Raw genomic sequence first — 6623 nt, 5'->3', positions numbered from 1 at the left:
TTAAGGAGTAGCTACTCTGAGCATATTTTTGATTTCTCAGAGCATTATTTGTCAAATCTACTTGACTGAATTGGGTATAACTCTCAAAGAGCAGTGGCCAATCATCCATTAAGTACATAAGGAGAAAGTGGTTTCCAATATTGTGTCAAAACACAAAAGCTGTTCCAGGTTCAGCAGAGGCAGAGCAACCATGGGATGATTTGGAGATATCTAAGGTATTTAGCAGCCTGTTGCTTTGTCACTGCACATCAACTGCCAGAATGCCCTGCACTTAGCAAAGAAGCCAAAGCAAGATGCCACTGCCTCCCTGTCAGGTAAATCCCCTTTGACTGTATTATTTGTTACAAAGTGTGGTTTTGGGTTTAATGCGATTGTGATTGCCCACTGATTGTGTGTAAGGGAATGCAGAAAGTGCTAGGCCTTCTCTCTACTGTAGAAAAGCAGAGCATCACATCAGGGACACCTCCCAGTGGAGTGCTGGTCTAAGTCTAATTAGGGCTTCATCCCAGTACCATCCTAAGGGCCTTCATTGGTATCAATTGCAGTGAGACTTAAACCTGGATGCTTCACTGAATATTACAAGATATATTGTGTTGCATATGTTTTCAGAAGGGTTTGTATCCAGTAAAAGCCTTCCTCTTTGGTTCCCCACACCACCTTCCATACTGTTTCAGAGGTTCCCTTAGCTCTGCCTTGCTGATTTTGGCAGGGCAGGGAGAAAATGGAGTTGACATTTGAAAGCAACCTATTCCAGAAACAAAACTCCTCTCATAGAGCTTTGAATCCATCCATGCAGTTGCTGGCACTTCATGTCTTCTCAGTTCCTGATGGTGTTAGCTCATTGTATAAAATTTGGGACAAAGTAGCATTACACTGGGTGTTTTCCTAGCCCCACTAACAGCTAATGGTCTGCAGCAAGCATGGCAGAATGCACACCACAGCGGTATCACATCACACATTGTGTAAAACTAGATGTAACCAAGAATTAAGGCAACGAGACATGGCATTGCATTAGTTGCTTGGGATTGCAGGATCATCCCATTAGAATGGGCTGTGAAAAGTGGTCTTGCTTTTAAACTGAAAGCCCAGCACATAACCCTTATAGCTTATATTTCTTGTTTGGCTATAAGCACAGTAATAAAGCAATACTTAAGAACTGTGTTTTTGGGATCACTTTAGATAATGCATTATTTGTAATCACCTGTCTCAAAGCATGTCTCAACTTGTAAGCTGTTATCATTCCATTTATTATTATGGGTTTTTGTAAGTTCCAGCAATCAGCAATTACTCAGCATACAGCAGCATATATAGACTGCACTGATTATGTAAAAATATTGTGTCTTACTTTTATTTGGTTTACATGGCTCCAAAGTTAATTGATTGTTGTTGTTAGTCACGAAGTCGTGTCCGACCCATCGCGACCCCATGGACAACATTCCTCCAGGCCCTCCTGTCCTCCACCATCTCCCGGAGTCCACCCAAGCTCACACCAACTGCCTCAGTGACTCCATCTAGCCACCTCATCCTCTGCCGTCCCCTTCTTCTTTTGCCATCGATTGTTCCCAGCATTAGACTCTTCTCCAGGGAGTCTTTCTTTCTCATTAGGTGGCCAAAGTTTTTGAGTTTCATATTCAGTATCTGGCCTTCTAAAGAGCAGTCAGGGTTGATCTCTAGGACTGACCGGTTTGATCGCCTTGTGGTCCAAAAGACTCGCAGGAGTCTCCTCCAGCACCACAATTCAAAGGCCTCAATCCTTTTGCGCTCAGCCTTCCTTATGGTCTAGCTTTCATAGCCATACATTACAACTGGGAAAACCATAGCCTTGACTATACGCACTTTTGTTGGCAGGGTGATGTCTCTGCTTTTTAATTTAGTAATTAACTTTAGTAAAAGTTAATGTTACTTTAGTAAAAGTTAATTGATTAGGGACAGGCAGAAAACTGAAAACAAATTCCTGGCTGATCATGTGCTTAGATGTGCCCCTGTTCTTTAATTTTATGTCCACTTTCTTGAGCTGCTTTTTTGCCCCTTGTTGCCTCATGGGCAATCTTGGAATTTTGGTGAAAAACAGCAAAACTCATAAGCCTAAACGCTGCCCAACCCCTGATTTAGGAAAATAGTTGAGTTTTTATCCAATCCACACACACTTTACTTCCTGTAAATTCAGAAAGCACAAAGATCCTATTTTCTGTCCCTTTGGAATTATGGGATCTCTCTCTCTTTTATTTTATAATTGAATTTGAATTAACCAGTCAAGAGGAAGTTTTGAAGTATATTTCTCACTGGACTGCAATTATGATGCAGAGAATTGCCTTAAAAATCACACACACACATCTACACACATACATGCACACAACCTAAGCACACAGGACAAAATCATTTGATCATAAACTTTCTCTTAAGGATTATTATTGTTTGAGATATTTTCATAATTAGGTTCTGTCAACTATTTCTGATGATAGCTTCATATGGAAGGTGCCTTTTGGGCAAACATCTGTTCTCCAGTTTCATCACGCTAAATTGCTGGAAATCCCAAACTTGGTAGATTGAAATCTGTTGTAGCAATTTAGCTGCCATATTGTTCCATTTACTCAGTAGCTTTCTATCCACATGGTAGCCAGAGTTCTTCCATGGGCACTGGCAACCTCCCAAAATGCACTACAATGAACACATAAGAAAGATTTTTCTTAAATCTCTATTGTTCAGGCACAATCGCAAACATACATGCCATAATGCACAACCAGCTCCTCTCTCCCAGTGAAACAGTCTTGTTTTCTTTAAAAAATATAAACAGCAGTTTTGTCAAGGTGATCGGTTAATTTAAAAATCATTATAACTGATTTGGTATAATATGCATATTCATAGTGCCTCTGTCTCGGATTTGGGCTGTAAATGTAATGCTTGAAAACTGTTAATTTGGAGTGCATGCATGTCAGATCACTCTTGCTTAATATTTTGGATGTGTTTGCGATGTTTTGCAGTGCTCTATCATCTTAAGCAAATAAATCATATTGGAAAAGCAGCCACCTGCGCTGCATAGCAAACAACTCAGGTGTGTTTCATAACCAGTATGGAATGGAGAATGAGGTGGTTCTACACAAACAAAAAGGTCACACACACTTCTGAGGAAGCACTAGTTTCTGCTGGACCCATCTAGGGGTGATCTTGTAACTGTGGCCATAGCAAACATAAGAAGCATTACAGTTCTTTTAGGGCAGGAGTGTTGAAGCTTTCAATCTGAGGACCAAATCCAATTTCAGAGAAACTCTCAGGCACCACATTCCAGTGGAAAATAGGATGGGTCCAAATACTACCATGCTATGTTAGGGTTCTTATTGCCAGGAACTAAACCTTAGGGGATGCAGTTTAAACTTTTAGAACTGGAGAGGAAGAATGTACAAATATTGGGAAACCACCAAATGATTGGCAGTCGGAGGAAATGGGGTGGGACCTGGGGAAGCGATGGAGTCACCTGGCAAAACCCAGAGAGAAAGACTGTGATGCTGTGTTCCAGAATGGGCCCAAAGGGTTCTGACCTTCAGCTTTGGGGTGAACCTCATTGTTGTCACCTTGATCCAATTAGCAGCTCCAAACAGCAATTTGTGTGTGTGGTTGTGTCTGTGTGCATTTGTGCACACACGTTTGTGCATGCACCATGGATCTCCTGAACAATAGTTAATTTGGCCTTCAAATCAAGGCTGACTTTGGTGTCAGCCTTCCACTGTAATAGGACACCATAGTTTCCACTGTTTGAACAAAGTTTATCAAATATCCAGATCATGTACTTCCTCCCCACTCACCCCCTACCACAGAGTGAGACCACCTTGCCAGAAGATGACTGCCCTCAGACCTTGATGAGCTCTGTGGTCTGGAGACTTCTGAGACATGAAGGGAGCTGATCAGCTGCCCCCACATTGCTCCTGCAACTAAGCCATTGAGCTGCTCTTGGTCCCCCATCTGACCACATTTAGCTGCTCTCAGGCTGGAATGCATTTCCTTGGCCACTACATCTCACCAGAGGCGTGCTTATGGCCCCTTCCAAATGGAGACCTCACCGTCCTACACTTTTGCAGGAATGTGAAGGATGCCCAGTGTTCTCTGGGGTTTGCAAACCGCTCTTGCCCATTTGCCTCACCTTTTGAACATCGTCAGCTCACTTACTGAGCTGCTTTGGGATGGGACTCTACTGCAGTGTGGATAGGATGCCCCACTGGCCTTCCAAGGGCTGTGGGACATCACACCTTGGAGGCCATGCATCACCCCGACCCTGACATTCTGTGTGTGCTCAGCACTGATCCTTGCAGCATGGCTGTTGGTGCAGCATTGCTCCAGCCTGGCCAGACCAAGGTGCATTTCCTGCCCTGTGCCCCACTCTGCCACTACTGACGCCCTCTGAACAGAGGTGCAGAACCTGGGATACAGAGCTCAGGCCATGAAGGACTGTCAGAGCAGGACAGGATCTCTCGGAAGAACCTCCATGTCCTGCTGAGGGCCTGCTGGGCCACTGCAACCTGGAATATCTTCCAACAGCCTGGAAGTTGAATCCGACAGGGACCCTGTGCTCTTCCTTTTTTGCCTGGTTCCATTTCAAGATGACTAAAGAGCCTCTTGATGAGGGTGAAAGAGGAGAGTGCAAAAGTTAGCTTGAAACTCAACATTAAGAAAACTAAGATCATGGCATCCGACAAGACATTACCCTGCTGACTAAAGTTTGTATAGTCAAAGCTATGGTTTTCCCAGTTGTAATGTATGGCTGTGAGAGTTGGACCATAAGGAAAACTGAATGCCGAAGAATTGATGCCTTTGAATTGTGTTGCTAGAGAGGACTGCTGAGAGTCCCTTGGACTGCAAAAAAATCAAATCAGACAACCTTAACAGAAATCAACCCTGACTGTTCCTTAGGAAGTCAGATAGTGAAGATGGAACTCAGATACTTTGACCACGTAATGAGAAGGAAGGACTCCCTGGAGAAGACCCTAATGCTGGGAACAATTGACGGCAAAAGGAGAAGGAGATGGCAGAGGTTGAGGTGGCTAGAGGGGGCCACTGGGGTGGTGGGTGTGGGCTTGGGATGGTGGTGGACAGGAGAACCTGGAGGAATGTTGTTCATGGGGTTCTGAAGGGTCGGACATGACTTAGTGACAAAACAGTATTTCAAGGGGACATGAAATCTACATTCCTGGAACCTGCAGGACTTATCCAGAAAACGCTTCACCCAAGAAACCCACTTTTTAGGAACAATGCTTTTCATCGCCTATTGTTTCCTGCCAAAGCCCAGCAATGGATCATTGCTGACTACTCAAAGGATGTGGTGGAAGCAAGGCGAGCCTTCCCAGGAACTGGGAAAGTGATACATGGGCACCACATTGCATTCCTTCCACTTTCCTGCCATATTCTGCCTGCGACACGGTGGGTGCTTCTGTTAGTTCAAGACAGCCCCAGAAGCAAAAGACTTCCAGCCAGGGCTGGATGCCTCCCCACAGGCTGCCCAAGCCCCAGGAAGCCAGAGAGCAGCACCAGCAGCAATGGCACAGGAAATGGAAGCCTCTTCCCCACACCAGGGTCAGAGCCTGATTGGTCCCACAAGTGTCTGTGGAGCCATGTGCTCTTCTGTGGGCAAACAGCTGGGAAGCGATGTTGCCCTGAGTTCAAAAGCTATCTTTCAGATATTTATGTTTCTTAAAACTTATTTTCCTCATCCCACAACTCTTTATGTTTTAAGTTGTTGGATTACATACTCTACCAAATATCCATACTGAAACTCTCTAGCATTCAAATGTACTTGTCTGCAAGTATTTCATTGAATGGACACCTGTTTAAAGGTCTTGGTGATGACCCAGCACAGCAATTCAGCTTCAAATAATCTCTGAACAAAGTTTTAGATCACAGGTAGTGTCCTAAGATCATATCCATACTGATCCTGGAAATCCAGAAAAATAATCCAGGTCATTAAATGAAAACATAACCAGTAATACAACTCAATTCTAACATCATAGTATACATTACTGAAGGGGAATGAACTCAGTGAAAAATATTTGTAAGCCCAGAAGTACTACAAATTAACTTCTTTTCTCTGAGTAACAAAGGGCAGAACAAATCTGGCAGTTTCTAACATATTTCTTGTGGTTGTTCTGTGTGACAAGGACTATGGCTAGATAGATGAAGTGCAGTCTAATTTTGGTGTCACTTCTGTTCATAATTTGCATTTTGTAGATAAGACTCTTGGAGTTTGAAAGTTATAGGGACAGGTGATAATGAGTAAACGATGTTCCAGTTACACATATGTAAAGACTAGTTCACAGATACATCACCATACATCACCACTTCAGCATCAAGTGGCAAATTCCACGTGTGAATGAACCATAGCCAGGCAGAAGATTGCAGAGAAACCTTAAAATAGGATTTCACATCACCACGAACAGAATGGCTGGATTTGCACATTATGATAAGCAACCCTGCATGTTTATCATGGTTTGTGGTTTTTTAACCTCATTGTACCTGACATACCATCAGGCACAGCATGGTGACTCTCCTCCCTCATGCCATCTCCTTTCCTCTCAGTCTCCAGGAAGTAGCCTAGCAGTCACCATGGAGAGAAATAAGGCTCATCTCTTTGAGTAATG

This window comes from Varanus komodoensis, unplaced genomic scaffold (assembly GCF_004798865.1).
Source record: "Varanus komodoensis strain SLA01 unplaced genomic scaffold, ASM479886v1 scaffold20_1, whole genome shotgun sequence".
In the NCBI taxonomy this organism is placed as follows: Eukaryota; Metazoa; Chordata; class Lepidosauria; order Squamata; family Varanidae; genus Varanus; species Varanus komodoensis.
This window is presented reverse-complemented; position numbering follows the sequence as displayed.